General features: G+C 36.8%; 2 long non-coding RNA genes across 2 annotated transcripts in view; one reads left to right on the forward strand and one right to left on the reverse strand.

The window, feature by feature from the left end:
- LOC139356383 (uncharacterized) overlaps positions 1–19,878 on the forward strand; it is a 111,420-nt gene that overhangs the window by 58,563 nt on the left and 32,979 nt on the right. The gene's annotated exons all lie outside the window — the stretch shown is intronic.
- Positions 1–19,878, reverse strand: part of LOC105479942 (uncharacterized) — a 75,141-nt gene that overhangs the window by 4,979 nt on the left and 50,284 nt on the right. The window lies entirely within an intron of this gene.

Below are 19,878 nucleotides of genomic sequence, written 5' to 3' on the forward strand. Positions count from 1 at the left end.
CCAGATGGAGATGTTTTTAAAACCACAAAATACTACTAGTAACAAATTTAAAATTTTAGATGAAACAATTTCTTTAAAAATAAATTACAAAAATTGGTTGAATGAAAAATTTGACAATATGAATAGTCTAATCACTGTTAAAGAAGTGAAGTCAGTAACCAAAACTCTTCCCCACCAAAAAGCCACCGGGTACTGATGATTTTACAGCTGGGTGTTATATCTTCAAGGTATAGATAGTCTCTAACTTATGCACATTATTTCAGGGAGCTGGAAAAGAGGAAAAGCCACAGAGCTCATTTTCAAACCTAGTGTAATCTTGAGATCAGAAAAAATATAAGAAAATAAAGCTATAGATCCATTTCATTTATCAGCAGAGAGATAAAACATTCTAATTCAAATGTTAGCAAATCAAAATCAGCAGTGTTTATGTTCCAGAAATATTTTGATATGGTATGCCATATTTAGACGTTAAGAAAAGCCTTATGATTATCTCAGTAACTCCAGAAAAAGCATTTGATGAAAAATTAATATTCATCATAATTTTTAAAAATGTATTAACAAACTAGGAATAGAAGTGAATTTTATTTACCTTATATTCAAAATCTACAGTAATCCTGCCTACTGATGAGACTTTAGAAGCATTACCATTAAAGTCAGGGACAAGATAAAGATATTTAATGTCACCACTTCTATTCAATAATGTACTGAAGGTTATAGTCGATCCAATAAGACAAATAAAAACATAAGGATATAGAATTGGAAAGAAATGTGAAGCATATTTACATACACATAAAATCTAAGAGTTATTATTTCTAATGATTAACCAATACATAATTCTAAAACAAAGTTGAAAATTGATCTAGATTTTTGGATACAAAGCACAGCATAATCAATAACACTCATAACCAGAAAAGCAATACAAAAAACATACTTTTCACAATGTGACAACAAAGACTATAATTTACCTAACAAGAAATCTGATAAAGATGTACAAGATAATGAAAAAGTATATAACATTATTGAAGTAAAGGAAGTCCTAAATAAATGGAGAAGTCCCAAGTAAAAACCATGGTTTTGGATGGGAAGATTCACTATAATAAAGATGGCAGTTCTCCCCAAATTTATTTATGAATCCAATGCAATTCCATCAGAGTTTTATATTTAACTTGACAAATGTCCCTAATATTTAAATGGTAAAGAAAAGGACAACAATAGCCCAAAAAAATTGGAAGATGAACAAGGTGAGGAAGAGATGAATAATTTTTATAAAATGATCGTGATTGCTACAATGTGATTTTGGCACAGAGACAAGATGACAAGTGGAATGGAATACAGAACTCAGTCCCATTCATACAGGGAAACATAATATGTCAAGAGCTGCACTACAGATCAGTAGGGTAATAAAATGGTAGTGGAGCAATTAGTTGTCCATATGGAAAAAGATAAAATTTAATTCTTACCTCATTCCCCAGACTAAATTAAAAACTAAATGTGTAGAGCAGCATTTTAAAAATTTAGATAATAGCATACGAGAATATCTTTAAGACCCGAGGGTGGAGAGAGAGTTCTTGAACAATATACTAAGCAATTAAGAAAAAAACTGATAAACTTAGCTCCATTAAAATATAAAACTTCTTTATAAAAAAGATACTATAAATAATGTTAAGATAAAATATGGACCAAAAGGAGGTGTTTACAATGCCTATGGCTGACAAAGGATTAGTTGCCAGCATATATAATGATTGCCTGCAAATTAAAGAGAGAGAGAAATCGCTCATTAAAAAATAGACGGTTATATTAGATAGCAGTTTATAGAAGAGGATTGCCTAATAACCAATGAACATATAAAACATTGTTAAACTTTTTCTAGTAAACAGAGAAATGCAAAATAAAAGTAAGTCGCCACTTCACATCATAAGATGAAAAAAATTACTTAAAGCCTGATGATACCAAATGGTGGCTTGGATGTGAAGCAAGGTGAGCTCTCAAATATTTCTGTTGGGAATGTTAATTTGCACAAAATATTTGGAGAACAATTTGACAACATCTACTAGAGATGAAACTCTGTATACCCTGTGCACCAGCTTTCCAGCCCTAAACAAAGATTCTTCACAGAGGAACATTTGAAGATTGCTGTGCAAGGACACTTTTATATGAATGTTTATTGTAGCAGTGCTAGAAATGGCAAAAATCAGGAAACCACTTAAATGTCCATCAGTAGGTGAATAGATAAACAAATTTTGATACAAGCAAGCAAAAAAACACACAAAACAAAATACCATTTAAATGAATGAACTGGATCCACATGTATCAACATGGATTAATTTCATAAATATAGAAGGAAAAATTTCATAAAATGTAGTATAGAAAATCGTATGTAAAATATGATGTCATTTATTTAAAGTTTATAATCCTTCAGAACAATGCTATACATTATTATGGAGATTTCTAAATATGTCGCAAAGTAAAAAAATTTACGTAATAAAGATAAATACCAAATTACTGACAGCAACTATCACTGGGGATGGAGAGAGGTGAATAAGATCCAGGAAAGGTGTCTAGGGGGTTTCAACTTTATCTGTAATATTTAATTTCTTAAAAGAGAAATCTGGGGCAAATATGGTAATATCTCAAATTTTGATAAAGCATGGGGGTACAATGTGTTTTCTATATTAATTTTGTACTTTCCCATGTCCATTCATTCAAAATGAGTATCTAGTATATCCCAAACTGCTAGAACCAAAGATAGAGCACTGAACTACAAATAGAGCACTGAACAATAGACAAAAATCTTCAGCCACATAGAGCTTATATTCTAGTGGATATTTTTAAAACTTCACATTTTTTGAAAAGGGAAAAAAGAATAAAAGAAAGACAAATAAGTGGACACAAGGGAATAATTCAGTTCCACAATAAAGAGACGTTAGCATTGTCAATAATGGATAGAATCAGACAGAAGATAAAGTAAAGAAATAGAGGATTTGAACAACGCAATAAAGCAAAGGGTTATGACAGACATATACAGAACACTCTACTCAATAATCACAGAATACACATTCTTCTCAGGTGCACACGGGACATTCTACAGGACAGACCATAGGTTATTTAGGTCACAAATTAAGTCTTAACAGACGTTTAAAAGATGATATCATACAAAGTATTTTTTTCTGACCAAAACAGGATGAAGATAGAAATCAATTAGAGAAAGAAAACTGGAAAATTCATCAATTTGTGAAAATTAATACACTAATAAACAACCAATGGATCAAAGAAGAAATCACAAGAAAAAGAAAAAGAAAATACTTAGAGACAAATGAAAACAAAACACAACATTCCAAAACATATGGGATATAGGGAAGGCGGTGCTATGGGAGAAATTTATAACTATAAATGCTTACATTAAAAAGCAAGAATGATCCCAAATAAACAACCTAACTTTGCAACTTAAGTAACTAGAAATAAAAGAGCAAATTAAACCCAGAGCTATCAGAAGGAATAAAATAATAAAGATTAGAGCAGAGATAAATGAGATAGAAAATAGTAATAATAAGTAAATAGAAAAATAATAGAGAAAATAGATAAAACCAAAAAATGGTTAAGAAGATTAACAAAATTGACAAACCTTTAGCTAGACTAAGAAAAAATAGAAGACTCAATTTGCTCAAATCAGAAAGAAAATAGGAACATTATTACTAATTCCATGAAAATAAAAAAGATTATAAGAGAATTCTATGAGCAATATATGCCAACAAATTAGATAACCTAGATAAAATTCCTAGAAACACAAAACTTACCAAGACTGTATCACAGAGAGTTATACAATCAAAAAACACTTATGGTTAGTAAGGAAATTGAACCAGTAATCCAAATCTCTCAACAAAGAAATGTCCTTGACTTGATGGCTTCACTGGTGAATTCTACCAAACATTTAAAGAACTAATACCAATCCTTCTCAAACTCTTCCAGAAAATTGAAGAGGAGAAAACACTTCATAACTCATTCTGGCACCAGCATTACCCTGACACCAATGACAGAAAAAGGCACTACAAGAAAAGAAAACTACAGAACAGTACCCTTTATGAACATTAATGCAAAAATCCCCAACAAGATATTAGCAAATTGAATTCGGCAGCATATTAAAAGGATTATGTATCATAACTATGTGGGATTTATTCCTGGAATGCTAGGATGGCTCTACATATAAAAATCAATCATTGTAATATACCATATTAACAAAAAGAAGGGGTGAAGCATGGATATTTTAATTAAAACAGAATAAGCATTTGACAAGATTATACAAAATTATATGATGAAAACACTCAAGTAACAAAAAATAGAAGAAAACTACCTCAACATAACAAAGACCATATATGAAAACCCCACTGAAAACATCATACTCAGTGGTGAAAGACTGAAAGCTGTTTCTCTAAGATTGAAGACAAGACAAGGATGCCCACTTTCACCACTTTTATTCAGTAATTCAAGATAGTACTGGAAGCCACAGCCAAAACAATTAGGCAAGAAAAAATATCAAAAGCGTCTAAATTGGGAAGGAAGAAGTAAAATTACCTCTCTTTGCAGGTAATATGCTCTTATATGTAGAAAACACTAAAGATTCCACACCAAAAAAAAAAAACAAAAAAAAACCTGTTAGAACTAATAAAGGAATTTTGCAAAGTAGCAGAATACAAAGTAGGATACAAAGTCAACATACAAAAATAAATGTCATCTTTATACACTAAAAATGAACAATCTGAAAGGGAAATTTTGAAAACAATTCCATTTATAATAGAATGAAAAACAATAAAATACTCAGAGATTAACTTAACAAAGGAAGTGAAAGACTTGTATGATGAAGACTGCAAAATATTGCCGAGAAGTTTAAAAAGACATAAATAAATGGAACACATCCCACATTCATGGATAAGAAGAAAATTTTATTAAAATAAGCCATCTAGAGATTCATGCAGTCCTTATAAAAATTCCAATGATATTTTGTCTGCAATAGAAAATCCATCCTAAAATTCATATGGAATCTCAAGGGAACCCATAGCCAAAACAATCTTTAAAAAGAAAAAAAAAAAACCTGTATTGGGTGCATATATATTTAGGATAGTTAGCTCTTCCTGATGAGTTGACCCCTTTACCATTATGTAATGGCCTTCTTTGTCTCTTTTGATCTTTGATGGTTTCAAGTCTATTTTATCAGAGACTAGGATTGCACCCCTGCTTTTTTTGTTTTCCATTTGCTTAGTAGATCTTCCTCCATCCCTTTATTTTGAGCCTATGTGTGTCTCTGCATGTGTGATGGGTCTCCTGAATACAGGAAACTGATGGGTCTTGACTCCTAATCCAATTCGCCAGTCTGTGTCTTTTAATTGGACCATTTAGTCCATTTACATTTTAGGTTAATATTGTTATGTGTGAACTTGACCCTGTCATTATGATATTAACTGGTTATTTTGCTCACTATTTGATGCAGTTTCTTCCTAACCTTGATGGTCTTTACATTTTGATATGTTTTTGCAATGACTGGTACCGGTTGTTCCTTTCCATGTTTAGTGCTTCCTTCCGGAGCACCCAGATTCATAAAGCAAGTCCTTAGATACTTAACGAAGAGACTTAGACTCCCATACAGTAATAATGGGAGACTTTTAACACCCCACTGTCAACATTAGACAGATCAGCGAGACAGAAAGTTAACAAGGATATCCAGGGATTGAACTCAACTCTGCACCAAGTGGACCTAATAGACATCTACAGAACTCTCCACCCCAAATCAACAGAATATACATTCTTCTCAGCACCACATTGCACTTGTTCCAAAACTGACCACATAGTTGGAAGTAGAGCACTCCTCAGCAAATGTAAAACAACAGAAATTATAACAAACTGTCTCTCAACCACAGTGCAATCAAACTAGAACTCAGGACTGAGAAAGTCAATCAAAACTGCTCAACTACATGGAAACTGAACAACCTGCTCCTGAATGACTACTGGGTACATAACGAAATGAAGGCAGAAATAAAGATGTTCTTTGAAACCAATGAGAACAAAGATACAGCATACCAGAATCTCTGGGACACATTTAAAGCAGTGTGTAGAGGGAAATTTATAGCACTAAATGCCCACAAAAGAAAGCAGGAAAGATCTAAAATGGACACCCTAACATCACAATTAAAAGAACTAGAGAAGCAAGAGCAAACACGTTCAAAAGCTAGCAGAAGGCAAGAAATAACTAAGATCAGAGCAGAACTGAAGGAGATAGAGACACAAAAAACCCTCCAAAAAATCAATGAATCCAGGAGTTGGTTTCTTGAAAAGATCAACAAAATTGATAGACCGCTAGCAAGACTAATAAAGAAAAAAAGAGAGAAGAATCAAATAGACACAATAAAAAATGATAAAGGGACCACCGACCCCACAGAAATACAAACTACCATCAGAGAATACTATAAACACCTGTACGCAAATAAACTAGAAAACCTAGAAGAAATGGATAATTTCCTGGACACTTACACTCTCCCAAGACTAAACCAGGAAGAAGTTGAATCCCTGAATGGACCAATAGCAGACTCTGAAATTGAGGCAATAATTAATAGCCTACCAACCAAAAAAAGTCCAGGACCAGACAGATTCACAGCCGAATTCTACCAGAGGTACAAGGAGGAGTTGATACCATTCCTTCTGAAACTATTCCAATCAATAGAAAAAGAAGGAATCCTCCCTAACTCATTTTACCAGGCCAATATCATCCTGATACCAAAGCCTGACAGAGATACAACCAAAAATTTTAGACCAATATCCCTGATGAACATCGATGCAAAAATCCTCAATAAAATACTGGCAAACCCAATCCAGCAGCACATCAAAAAGCTTATCCACGATGATCAAGTGGGCTTCATCCCTGGGATGCAAGGCTGGTTCAACATACGCAAATCAATAAACGTAATCCAGCATATAAATAGAACCAAAGACAAAAACCACATGATTATCTCAATAGATGCAGAAAAGGCCTTTGACAAAATTCAACAGCACTTCATGCTAAAAACTCTCAATAAATTCGGTATTGATGGAACATATCTCAAAATAATAAGAGCTATTTATGATAAACCCACATCCAGTATCATACTGAATGGGCAAAAACTGGAAGCATTCCCTTTGAAAACTGGCACAAGTCAGGGATGCCCTCCCTCACCACTCCTATTCAACATAGTGTTGGAAGTTCTGGCTAGGGCAATCAGGCAAGAGAAAGAAATCAAGGGTATTCAGTTAGGAAAAGAAGAAGTCAAATTGTCCCTCTTTGCAGATGACATGATTGTATATTTAGAAAACCCCATTGTCTCAGCCCAAAATCTCCTTAAGCTGATAAGCAACTTCAGCAAAGTCTCAGGACACAAAATCAATGTGCAAAAATCACAAGAATTCTTATACACCAGTAACAGACAAACAGAGAGCCAAATCATGAATGAACTCCCATTCACAATAGCTTCAAAGAGAATTAAATACCTAGGAATCCAACTTACAAGGGATGTAAAGGACCTCTTCAAGGAGAACTACAAGCCACTGCTCACTGAAATAAAAGAGGACACAAACAAGTGGAAGAACATACCATGCTCATGGATAGGAAGAATCAATATCATGAAAATGGCCATACTGCCCAAGGTAATTTACAGATTCAATGTCATCCCCATTAAGCTACCAATGAGTTTCTTCACAGAATTGGAAAAAAACTGCTTTAAAGTTTATATGGAACCAAAAAAGAGGCCGCATTGCCAAGACAATTCTAAGCCAAAAGAACAAAGCTGGAGGCATCACGCTACCTGACTTTGAACTATACTACAAGGCTACGGTAACCAAAACAGCATGGTACTGGTACCAAAACAGAGATATAGACCAGTGGAACAGAACAGAGTCCTCAGAAATAATACCACACATCTACAGCCATCTGATCTTTGACAAACCTGACAAAAACAAGAAATAGGGAAAGGATTCCCTATTTAATAAATGGTGCTGGGAAAATTGGCTAGCCATAAGTAGAAAGCTGAAACTGGATCCTTTCCTTACTCCTTATACAAAAATTAATTCAAGGTGGATTAGAGACTTAAATGTTAGACCTAAAACCATAAAAACCCTAGAAGAAAACCTAGGTAATACCATTCAGGACATAGGCATGGGCGAGGACTTCATGTCTAAAATACCAAAAGCAATGGCAACAAACGCCAAAATTGACTTATGGGATCTCATTAAACTAAGGAGCTTCTGCACAGCAAAATATACCCCCCTCAGAGTGAACAGGCAACCTACAGAATGGGAGAAAATTTTTGCAATCTACTCATCTGACAAAGGGCTAATATCCAGAACCTATAAAGAACTCAATTAAATTTACAAGAAAAAACAACCCCATCAAAAAGTGGGCAAAGGATATGAACAGACAGTTCTCAAAAGAAGACATTCATACAGCCAACAGACACCCAACAGACACATGAAAAAATGCTCATCATCACTCGCCATCAGAGAAATGCAAATCAGAACCACAATGAGATACCATCTCACACCAGTTAGAATGGCAATCATTAAAAAATCAGGAAACAACAGGTGCTGGAGAGGATGTGGAGAAATAGGAACACTTTTACACTGTTGGTGGAACTATAAACTAGTTCAACCATTGTGGAAAACTGTGTGGCGATTCCTCAAGAATCTAGAACTAGAAATACCATTTGACCCAGCCATCCCATTACTGGGGATATACCCAAAGGATTATAAGTCATGCTGCTATAAAGACACATGCAAACATATGTTTATTGCAGCACTATTCACAATAGCAAAGACTTGGAATCAACCCAAATGTCCATCAGTGACAGACTGGATTAAGAAAATGTGGCACATATACACCATGGAATACTATGCAGCCATAAAAAAGGATGAGTTCATGTCCTTTGTAGGGACATGGATGCAGCTGGAAGCCATCATTCTCAGCAAACTATCACAAGAACAGAAAACCAAATACCGCATGTTCTCACTCATAGGTGGGAATTGAACAATGCGATCACTTGGACACAGGAAGGGGAACATCACACACCAGGTCCTATTGTGGGGAGGGAGGGGAGGGGTAGCATTAGGAGATATACCTAATGTAAATGACGAGTTAATGGGTGCAGCACACCAACATGGCACATGTATACATATGTAACAAACCTGCACGTTGTGCACATGTATCCCAGAACTTAAAGTATAATAAAAAAAAGACAAAAAAAAAGATAAAAAATAAGATTTTAAAAAAAAAAGAAAAGAAAAGAAAACAACCCTGAAAGATTCACACTTCCTGATTTCAAAACTTAGTACAAAGCTATAGCAATCAAAGCAGCATGATTCTGTCCTGAAAACAGACACACAGGCCAATTAAGCATAACAGAGAGCCCAGAAATAATCTCTTGCTTATATGGTCAAATGATTTCAATAAGGCTGTCAAAACCATGCAACAGAGAAAGCAGAATTTTTTCAACAAATTGTTGAAAACTGGATATGCATATGCAAAGGAATGAAGTTAGACCCTTATCTACCTTATACAAAAATTAAATCAAAATGGATCAAAGACTTAAAGCTAAGAGATAAATCTGTGAAACTAAAGCCCCACAGTCTTGGATTTGGCAAGAATTTCTTTTATATGACATCAAAGGCAAGCCTACAAAATGAAAACAAATTGGACTTCATAAAAACTAAAAACTTTCGTTCATCAAAGGACACTTATCAACAGAGTGACAAGGCAACACAGGTTAATTGGAGAAAATATTTTCAAATCATATATCTGATAAGGGATTAATATTCAGAACATACAAAGAACTTCTGAAACTCAATCTAAAAAATAACCTGATTCCAAAGGGCAAAAGACTTAAATAGACATTACTCACATGAAGATGTACAAGTGGTCAATAAGCACATGAAAAGATGCTCAACATACTTATCATTCAGGAAATGCAAATCAAAACCACAATGAGATACCACCTCACACTCATTTGGATGTCATCTATTAAAAATAGGCTTAATGCTTGGATGATTAAATAATCTGCACAACAAACCCCCATGACACAAGTTTACCTGTGTAATAAACCTGTATTCATATCCCTGAACTTAAAAGTATAAAAACCCCAAAGATATCAAGAGTTGGTAAGGATTTGGAGAAATTGGAACCCTGTGTACTGTTGATGAGAATGCAAAATACTATAGTCACCATAAAAAAAAGATTGTTTCTAAAAAAAAAAAATGAAAACAGAATTACCATATGATTCAGAAATTCCACCTGTTAATATATACCCCCAAAGAACTGAAAGCAAGGTCTCCATTAAAAAGTGGGCAAAGGGCATGAACAGACACTTTTCGAAAGATGACATACATGTGGTCAACACACATAAGAAAAAAAGCTCAACATGATTGATCCTTAGAGAAATGCACATCAAAACCACAATGATATACCATCTCACACCTGTCAGAATGGCTATTACTGAAAAGGCAAAAAAATAACAGATGCTGGGGAGGTTGTGGAGAAAAAATGCTTACACATTGTTAGTGGGAGTGTGAATTAGTTCAGCCATTATTGAAAACAGTGTGATGATTCCTCAAAGACCTGAAAACAGAAATACCATTTGACCCAGCAATCCAATTACTGGGTATATACACAAAGGAATGTAAGTCATTCTATCATAAAGACACATGCATGTGTATGTTCATTGCAGCACTATTCACAATAGCAAAGACATAGAATAAACCTAAATGCCCATAAATTGTAGAATGGATAAATAAAATAAAATGTATATATACACCATGGAATACTATGCAGTCATAAAAAGGAATGAGATCATGTCCTTTGCAGGAGCATGGATGTAGCTGGAGGCTATTATCCTTAGCAAACTAAAGCAGTAACATAAAACCAAATACTGTATGTTTTCACTTATAAGTGGGAGTTAAATGATGAGAACACATGGACACATAGAAACAACAGCACTGGGGCCTATCTGAGATTGGAGAGAGGAGCAGGAGAGGAGGGAGAGGATCTGGATAAATAACTAATGGGTGCTAGGCCTAATACCCGGGTGATGAAATAATCTGTACAACAAACCCTCATGACACAAGTTTACCTACAGAACAAACCTGCATATGTACCCCTAAACTTAAAAGATTTTTTAAAAAAGAAACGAGGGTCTCAAAGATATATGTGTATATCCGTTTTCATGCAGCATTATTTGCAATAGCTAAAACATGGAAACAAACCACATGTCCAACAACAAATGAATGCATAAGCAAAATGTGGTATATACGTATGTACATATGGTGAAATACCACAGAAGCTTAAAAAGTTAAAAAGCTCTGACACATGCTACAACACAGGTAAATTTTGAGATTATTATACTATGTGAAATAAGGCAGTCACAAAAAAGAAAAATACTGCATGATTCTACTTATATGAGGCACCTACAATAGTCAAAATTATAAACACAGAAAGAAGAATAGTGGTTGTCAGGGGCTAGCAGGAGGAAGGAATGAGGAGTTATTGTGTAACAGGTACAGAGTTTCACAGGACTCCTACCTATCACTACATGCAAAAATTAACTCAAGATGGATTAAAGACTTAAATGTAAGACCTAAAACTATAAAAATACTAGAAGAAAACCTAGGAAATATCATTCTGGGCATCAGCCTTTGCAAGAATTAATGATTAAGTCCTCAAAAGCAGTTGCAACAAAAGCAAAATTTGATGAATGGGACCAAATTAAACTAAAGAGCTTCTGAACAGCAAAATAAACTATCGACAAAGTAAACGGAACCTTCAGAAGGGGAGAAAATATTTGCAAACTATGCATCTGACAAAGGTCTAATATTCAGAAATGATAAGGCACTTAAACAATTAAACAAGCAAAAAATAAAACCCCATTAAAAAGTGGGCAAAGCACATGAACAGACACTTCTCAAAAGACACACAAGCAGCCAACAAACACAAAAAATGCTCAACATCACTAATCATCAGAAATATGCAAATCAAAACTACAGTAAGATACCGTTTCACACCAGCAATCCCATTACTGGGTATATACCCAAAGGAAAATAAATTGTTCTACCAAAAAGGCAAATACACTCCTATGTTTATCGAGGCACTATTCATAATAGCAAAGGCATGAAATCAACCTAGGTGCCCATCGATGGTGAATTCAGTAAAGAAAATTTACAAATTTGCATAAATTGACATATTTACATACAGTTACATATACACCATGGGATACTACACTGCCTTAAAAAAGAATGAAATCATGTCCTTTCCAGCAACGTGAATTTAACCAGAGGTCATCATCCTAAGCAAATGAAAACAGAAACAGAAAACCAAATACCACATGTTCTCACTGATAAATGGGAGCTGAACATTGGGTGCACATGGACATAAAGGTGGGAACAATAGATATTGGTCACTACAGGAGAGAGAAGGAAGGAGGGAGGCAAGGGAGGCCAAACTACTTATTGGGTACTATGCTCATTACCTGGGCGATGGGTTCATTCCTACCCCAAACTTCATCATTATGAAATATACCCTTGTAACAATCCTGCACATGTACTCCCTGAATCTAAAGGACAAATTGAAATTTTAAATAAATAATAGGTGTAGAGTTTCAGTTTTGCAAGATGCAAAGAGTTCAGGAGGTAGATGGTAGTGATGATTGCCACCAAGTATAACATGGATGTACTTCATACCACTAAACCGTGCACTAGAAAACGGTTATGATGGCAAATTTTTTATTTTACCACAACAAAGTAAATATTTTCTTTCTTTTATTTTGAGACAGAGTCTCCTCACTCTGCTGCCCAGGCTGGAGTGCAATGGCAGGATCTCGGCTCACTGCAAGCTCCGCCTCCTGGGTTCACGCCATTCTCCTGCCTCAGCCTCCTGAGTAGCCGCGACTACGCCCGGCTAATTTTTTTTTTTTTTTTTTTTTTTTTTTTTTTTTTTTTTGAGACGGAGTCTGGCTCTGTCACCCAGGCTGGAGTGCAGTGGCGCGATCTCGGCTCACTGCAAGCTCCGCCTCCCGGGTTTACGCCATTCTCCTGCCTCAGCCTCCCGAGTAGCTGGGACTACAGGCGCCCGCCACCTCGCCCGGCTAGTTTTTTGTATTTTTTAGTAGAGACGGGGTTTCACCGTGTTTACCAGGATGGTCTTGATCTCCTGACCTTGTGATCCTCTCGCCTCGGCCTCCCAAAGTGCTGGGATTACAGGCGTGAGCCACCGCGCCTGGCCTAAAGTAAATATTTTCAAAAGAGCAAAGGTACAGGGAGGGGCCAAGGGAGTTGAGAGTACTTGCAAGAGAGTAGTTGAAGTAATGGACCGTGGAATCCAACCTGGATAGAAGGAAAGTAGAAAGTGGGGAGATGAGTGAGTGGGTGGAAGCACCACTGAGATTGCAGAAGAGAGAGTGCCATGGGGTTCTTGAGCAGGCAAGCTGGAACAACAACAACAAAACTGGTTGTAGAGGCTTGATCAGGTGAGGGTTTTGAAGTGGAGCATTATTATCCACTTGATGGGATACTATGAATGTTTTTCCATTTCAAAATAAATATTCCACTGCATGCATTTTAGTAAGGTATTCCACTTTATAGCTGTAACATAATTTCACCAATCTATTCCTATAATTATTATTTTAAATCATAGTGACAAAATACTATTAGTCTTATTTAAACGAATACATTTATGATTCTTACAGAAATCCTCACCAAGAAGTCTCTGACCGTCTTGAGACTGGTGGGGAAAAACCCCTGGGATTCCAGAAAAACTCAAGACCAAAGCTACTGACTGGGGCCCTCTCCAAGGAGAAACAGAACTGTCATTTTCCTTGAGGCGGACAGCCTGGAATTCCTCTGCACACTCAGTCATGTGGGGAGAGAAATCGTGTAACTGCACTTACCCCTTAGTGTATATGAATTTCTTAGTTAATGCAACAAAATCTACTGAGCAGCTTCCACGTAAAAAGAACTCTCTCTGGAACTGGAGGTGTAAAAATGCTCTCAAATATAGTAGGCATAATTATATGAGTACATAAATTATTATAATAGCAAGTAAAAGCAGAGGCAGATTTTCCATGAAGCAAATGAAACTCAAGCATCGGTGCCCCTCACTTACATGGGCCCCTTCCAACACTCTGGGAGAGACCCTATACGTATATTTATGTGGTCATGTATTCTGGTAAAATTTGCAAAAGTGAAATTTTAAAAAATCTTCAATTAGTTAAACTGCTGTCTTTTTCCTCTGACTTTCCCCACTGTTAGAATGGCAAAGGATATTTTTGAGGGCCAAAAAAGGCAAAGTATTTAAGACATATTCAGTTGAGTTTATTGAAATACATGTCTGGGGCTTACAGATATTTTGCTGCCAAACAAAAAGTTATTGCACCCAGCACAGGAAGTAGGTGAGTGCTGGAGGAGACACAAGGTTTGACGTGTATGGAGCAAGGAGCTAGTCTGTAGAACATGCTTCTAATCAGACATATAAAACTGAACAGTGGATTTCGTTCCCATCAGTGCCTGGTCAAAACAATTCTCTGAAAAACCCCAGAATTCTCTGACTTCAGGAATACTTTCAATAACACAGCGTAAGCAGTTCCAATTGTACATGCACTATCCGTTTGTTTTCTTTTTGTTGGTAATTACACAAAATAATATAATGTATGGATTTCTAGGGCACAAACCCATAGCAGTATTTCAAAGAATAAGTGCATCTGTATGTGAAGTTGTATGTTTTATTCATTCCAATTATCGACAGTAAAAAATTATGACCATTATGGAAGACTGAACTATCTTTCCATGTTCTCTACAGAAAATATTACAATTAAGTAACTGTGGTAGGTAGTTGACTAACACAAATGTTATTTGTTTAGATTGTGGAATGTCTGTGGTATCTGTTAACTTTTTCAAAACGAGTTTGTTGTAATTTCTCTTTTGTTGTTGCTGTTGTTGTTTAGAAACAGAGTCTCGCTCTGTCACCCAGGCTAAACTGCAGTGGTGCGATCACAACTCACTTTAGCCTTGAACTTCTGGGCTGAAGTGATCCTCCTCCCGCCACAGCCTCCCTACAAGCTAGAACTACAGATGCTTTTCAAATTATAAGTAAATATTCATTTTCATGCCTAATTTTGTATTAATCACTTTCAATTATTTTCCCTAAAGAGGTCCCCCCAAATTGTTTAAGCTTCAAGCCCCACATAACTTGGATTTACCCCAGTCCAAAGTAATGACTGTGATACAAGAGAAATGTAAGATGGCCTTTGGGAGTTCTGAGAAGGAAGAAATTATTAGTTACAGAGATGATCAGGGAAAGGTTTATCTAAGTTATGATTGAGTGGAAGAACTTGAATTCAGAGATGAGATATGGCAAATGATGCTCTCAATGAAAAATGGAATTCTTCATAACATTTTAATAATTTCTCTCCCCGAATCTACTCACTCAAATATTCTATTATTGACACATTCTCGTCTCTACATGCATATTTCTTTCTGTTCTCATAGCTAAAACCCTTTTCTGCTGAAGTTTTGTGGCCATGGGTTCAAGCAACAAATTAGTGCAAACCTGCTGGGTGTTCAAGGAAGAGAATTTCTCAGGATTGATTCTGGGTAGGGGTTCAAACCAGGAGGAATGTGGCAATTCTGTCATGTATCCAGACCCTATTACATGAATTACGTGGCAACAAAACAAACTTTCTTCTCTGCTCTTCAATTATCGTATAATTAGTGAGCAAGATTCAGAGAAAGTCCTATTTTTAAGTTCTATGCTGCACTCACCTTCATTCACTTGTGAGAAGGAAACAGTCATAATATTCAGAAGCCAAGCAGGGTTTCTCCTATGGAGCAATATTGTCAAGGTACCTTTACACCATATCCATAACTTGTTGAGAGAGAGAGAGAGAGAGGGAGAGAGAGGACAGCAACAGGAACTGACCATGTTCTGTGAAGGGTGGAGGTCCCCGAAGGAAGTCCCTGGTGCTGTGTGTCTGCAGTCACTTCCTTCCCCATCTGGGACCACTTATTCCACTGGCAGACTCAGCCTTCCCCAGGTCTGGTGACTCAGCCTTCCCCAGGTCTGGTGGGCAGATCAAAGGGCCCTTGACATTGGATGACTCAGCACCCAGTGAGCTTACTATGAACCAAGCTGACATCAGCTGGGAGAAGACAGCATCAGGGACACAGAAAGTCAGCCCTTGGGATCTGAGAAGCAAGTCTGAGACAGGTGGAAAGAGCTGAGTAGTTGCTGAGTCATGGAAGGAAGGACTGAGAGTCATAACTCCTGGAGATGGGAATGGGGGAGCAATGACTTCTGACAATGACTTGCTCCGTGCAGGGGGCTGATGCTACAGGCCCTGTTGAAATGCAGCAGTGCTCTTGTCATCTGACCAGTTCTTCCCTAACCTCAGATAGGGTGACCGGCTTCTGCTTTGTGCTTTTGACTAATCTCCCGGTTTCCATTCACTCCAGCCTTGGTTTTCCAGGTCCCTCCGGATTGGGGGCTGAGCTCTGGATTTCTGAAGCCATGTTACCTATGGCTAGGGTGTCCCCTGTCAGCTCTTCCCAGCCAGGATTGCTGTATATCATCCTGCCAAGGCTGTCATTCCTGCACTCTGCCAACCTCCCTAGTCATCCTCCTGTAAGACTTCTTATGGGCATTTAGAAGACACACACACACCAACCCTCCCCAGGTGTGAAAGACCATGGAAAGACTGGCATATTTGCTACTTAATGCAATCTCCTCTTTACAACTAATCCTCCAAGACAGGTTTCACAGATAAGTAAACAGAGACTCAGAAGTTGTTCCTTGTGTAGGTCACATGAATGCCTGTCCTTTCTCTGGTTTGATTTCTCTTTATTCTGCATTCATGAAACATGTTTTCCTTGCCATTCTTCAGAGCTGGAGATAATAATAGCCACAGGATTGTTTTGATGGCTAAATTAAATCATCAATATGAAAGTGCCTAGCACATAATAGATACTTAACAAATGGCAGTTTCTTTATTTCATCCTATTCTGACCTCTGCCTAGAGAACCAGGCTCCTCTGACAGAAGCTGAACTTGGTATATGTCTAGGACAGCACTGGAACACATAGTAGGTTGTAGTAAATATTGGATGGATGAAATTAGCTGGGCTAATGTATGATGTAAATATATGATGGATGAATGAATGGATAATCAATGGAAGTATTAAAATTTTATTTGGAGTTTGCAAAAACCTAAAGATCACTCTTTTCCCCCTACACTGTGCCACTCTTGACTTCCTGCTATTTGTGTCTATCAACTGAACATCAGATCCACTCTTTTGCTGGATTTCTCTTCACCTGCAGTGGAAGATGCTCATCCTCACCTGCCCACAAGATCATGCTTTTTGTGTTGCATGTGTCTAGTCATTGAGTTCCAGGGTCTCCTCGCTTGCCTATACCTTTACTTTCTAAGCACAGTCCTGATACTCTGCACTAAGGAGGCTGAACACGAGAGATGTGTTTAGCTGAGTGAGTGGTCTACATTTCAGTAGACTTGCTTAGGAAATGGGGGCAACATACCACTGCAGTGTGGTTAGATCTGGGCTGAGTAAGGCTACCTGCTGCTTGCTCAGCACCTTTCCAAATAATTAAGCAATTTACTGAGAGCCTGGAGTTTGGAATCATAGAAAAAAGCTTTGGAGAGAAGTACAAGTCAAAAGTCTATATATGCTTTTCCTCTAGCCAGCAGTTCCATTAAGGAAATTTATTTTCGTGTTTTGGAAGGGTGGAGATTTTAGTTCAGTCGTGGACATATCCAGCCATTACTCAGTCCTCAGTCAGCAGATTTAAAGGAAGCTCAGAAGGAAAAACCCAGGGCCCTGGGCCATCTATAAGACCTAAGCACAACTGCAGCCATTCCAGGAAGAGGATACCTAGGTCTCTGCTCCAGCTCTGGGCATCCATTAGTGATCACAAAAAAGATACCTGGCAATCCAGGCAAAAACTGCCTCTAGATTATGATCAATTTATAAAAATTAAGCTGCTTTGAAAAGGATAAAGAAGTCCACAAAAAAAGGCCCTAAAGTATAGAAAGGTATAATGACCTGGAAATTCCCTGCCCCTAAAGCTCTCCTGTCCCACAGCTGGGACCATGTAGTGACTACCTGGAGACTCAGCTGTGTCCCAGACTCCATGATCAATTGCATTTCTGGTCAGGGAAAATATAGGAAATCTTTAGGTATCAGTTTGGGGACTTAGCATCAAGTCATCCCTGTGCTAGCACCTACTCTGACCTAGCACCCCCGTATCTGGTAAATGTATTCTTACCTTATGCTTTTTGATCAGGTTTTCCCTTGGGACTCAGAAATTCTGAACCTGCATCCTTATCTTTCTCCTGAACACCTGAACTCCTCCTTGCCTCTGTATTTTCAAAATTGGAAGATTACCTTTGTATCACAAGAACTTGCAGAATCACACTCCTCTGGTACTTGTCAAATGTAAAGTAGATTTAGCTCCCGCAGTACTAAAATTTTCTAGGACAACTTGCTCTCAGGCATTGAATCAGCCAGGCTTTGCATCTCAACCCAGCCTCAACTCAGTCTGCCTAAATTGATGTTTGACTACATCCTGAGCATGCAAGAGTAGAGTTTAGTGAATTAACCCATCCATATCCAAATTTCTACCTGCCCATAGAATCCTGGGGCATGGGTGAAAGTTGCTAAGGCAGCAGGCTATCCAGAAGTCTTAGGGCAATCACTGAGCATGAAAGAGATAGCTACATCTTCTACATCTGAATCAAAACCTGCCAATAATTCCAAGAAGCCTGGTTTACAGTATTGCATATGTTCATTCACATTAGCTGTCCAAGACCTTGGTACTTCACCACATGCTTTCATTTTGAAGACCTAGCCAATTAAGGATCTTAAACTGTTGTGAAGCAATAAAAATTTCCCTAAACAATAACTATACAGAAGATACTTCCAAGACTGAGATTTTGTTATTTCATTTCAGGCATTCTAAATTAAGCCCTGGAGAAACATTTTCTTGCTAATAAGTAATCGCTTGTTGTAATATGCATTATTGCTGAGATAATAGGGTATATCAATATCTATTCATGTTATTGTAACTGGGAAATGAGACTTGAGAATACCACTGTGCAGTATTCTCTGTAGTGAGAATAAAAACAAATGTTAATTTCCATACTGTCATGTTTGGTCTAAATCATCTATTCTAAAATACAGACATGTATTCACCTTCAATATAATGAATTCATTTGTTGCCCAGCCACATTTGATTTTTATCAAATTTCCTTCTGAAACAGTCTTATGTGATAGGACACAGAAGCACAAAATAGCCCATGACTTATCAATTGATAAATAATACATTGAAATTTACTAAAAAAGAGTGTTAATGAAATCTTAGCTTTTTAAAAGGGGCTTTGTATAAACTTTAAAATTCATATCTTGAAGATTTAAAAAAATCCCAGCTCGGATTTTTATGTGTATTTTCTTCCTGCTGGTCTATGTTTCAGAATGTGTTGATTTTTAAAAAACATGAATCTGATATATATACACCAATTTTTAACAAATATCATCAACTCTTTAGGTGGAGAGTCACGACCTCTGATTGACTTCAATACTTATTTTCATTTAGTTGATGTGCAATAATGGTATGTATTTATGAGATTCAGAGTGATATTTCAATACATGCATACAATGTGTAGCAATCAAATCAGGGTAATCAGCACATCCTCTACCTCAAACATTTATCATTTCTTTGTATTGTGAATATTCAGTCTTCTGTTCCAGCCTTTTGAAAAATGTACAGTAAACTATTATCAACCAAATTTACCCTTCAGTGTTACAGAACACTAGAACTC

This window comes from Macaca nemestrina, chromosome 9, assembly GCF_043159975.1.
Source record: "Macaca nemestrina isolate mMacNem1 chromosome 9, mMacNem.hap1, whole genome shotgun sequence".
NCBI lineage: Eukaryota > Metazoa > Chordata > Mammalia > Primates > Cercopithecidae > Macaca > Macaca nemestrina.